Consider the following 1,905-nt stretch of genomic DNA (forward strand, 5'->3'; position numbering starts at 1 on the left):
AAGACTCGAGGGGGTCTGAATAGGATCCTCCTGTTCCTGTGTAACAGACTCGAAGGGGGCTGAATGGGATCCTCCTGTTCCTGTGTAACAGACTCGAGGGGGGCAGAATAGGATCCTCCTGTTCCTGTGTAACAGACTCGAGGAGGAGCTGAATGGGATCCTCCTGTTCCTGTGTAACAGACTCGAGGGGGGCTGAATGGGATCCTCCTGTTCCTGTGTAACTGACTCGAAGGGGGCTGAATGGGATCCTCCTGTTCCTGTGTAACAGACTCGATAAGGGGCTGAATGGGATCCTCCTGTTCCTGGGTAACAGGCTCGAGGGCGGCTGAATGGGATCCTCCTGTTCCTGTGTCACAGAATCGAGGGGGGCTGAATGGGATCCTCCTGTTCCTGGGTAACAGACTCGTGGGCGGCTGAATAGGATCCTCCTGTTCCTGTGTAACAGACTCGAGGGGGGCTGAATGGGATCCTCCTGTTCCTGTGTAACAGAATCGAAGGGGGCTGAATGGGATCCTCCTGTTCCTGTGTAACAGACTCGAGGAGGAGCTGAATGGGATCCTCCTGTTCCTGTGTAACAGACTCGAGGGGGGCTGAATGGGCCACCTCCTGTTCCTGTGTGACAGCCTCGAAGGGGGCTGAATGGGATCCTCCTGTTCCTGTGTAACAGACTCGAAGGGGGTTGAATGGGATCCTCTTGTCCCTGTGTAACAGACTCGAAGGGGGCTGAATGGGATCCTCCTGTTCCAGTGTGACTGGGACGAGGGGGGGCTGAATGGGATCCTCCTGTTCCTGTGTAACAAACTGTAAGGGGGCTGAATGGGATCCACCTCCTCCTGTGTAACAGACTCGAGGGGGGCTGAATGGGATCCTCCTGTTCCTGTGTAACAGACTCAAGGAGGGAGGGCTGAATGGGATCCTCCTGTTCCTGTGGAACAGACTCGAGGAGGAGCTGAATGGGATCCTCCTGTTCCTGTGTAACAGACTCGAGGGGGGCTGAATGGGATCCTCCTGTTCCTTTGTAACAGAATCGAGGGGGGCTGAATGGGATCCTCCTGTTCCTGTGTAACAGACTCGAGGGGCGGCTGAATGGGATCCTCCTGTTCCTGTGTAACAGACTCGAGAGGGGGCAGAACGGGATCCTCCTGTTCCTGTGTAGCAGACTCGAGGGGTGGCTGAATGGGATCCTCCTGTTCCTGTGTAACAGACTCCAGGGGGGCAGAATAGGATCCTCCTGTTCAACAGACTCGAGGGGCGGCTGAATGGGATCCTCCTGTTCCTGTGTAACAGACTCGAGGGGCGGCTGAATAGGATCCTCCTGTTCCTGTGTAACAGACTCGATAAGGGGCTGAATGGGATCCTCCTGTTCCTGGGTAACAGGCTCGAGGGCGGCTGAATGGGATCCTCCTGTTCCTGGGTAACAGAGTCGATAAGGGGCTGAATGGGATCCTCCTGTTCCTGGGTAACAGGCTCGATAAGGGGCTGAATGGGATCCTCCTGTTCCTGGGTAACAGAGTCGATAAGGGGCTGAATGGGATCCTCCTGTTCCTGGGTAACAGGCTCGAGGGCGGCTGAATGGGATCCTCCTGTTCCTGGGTAACAGAGTCGATAAGGGGCTGAATGGGATCCTCCTGTTCCTGGGTAACAGGCTCGATAAGGGGCTGAATGGGATCCTCCTGTTCCTGGGTAACAGAGTCGATAAGGGGCTGAATGGGATCCTCCTGTTCCTGGGTAACAGGCTCGAGGGCGGCTGAATGGGATCCTCCTGTTCCTGTGTCACAGAATCGAGGGGGGCTGAATGGGATCCTCCTGTTCCTGGGTAACAGACTCGTGGGCGGCTGAATGGGATCCTCCTGTTCCTGTGTAACAGACTCGATGGGGGCTGAATGGGATCCTCCTGTTCCTGGG

Source organism: Heterodontus francisci, unplaced genomic scaffold (genome assembly GCF_036365525.1).
Source record: "Heterodontus francisci isolate sHetFra1 unplaced genomic scaffold, sHetFra1.hap1 HAP1_SCAFFOLD_1203, whole genome shotgun sequence".
Lineage (NCBI taxonomy): Eukaryota > Metazoa > Chordata > Chondrichthyes > Heterodontiformes > Heterodontidae > Heterodontus > Heterodontus francisci.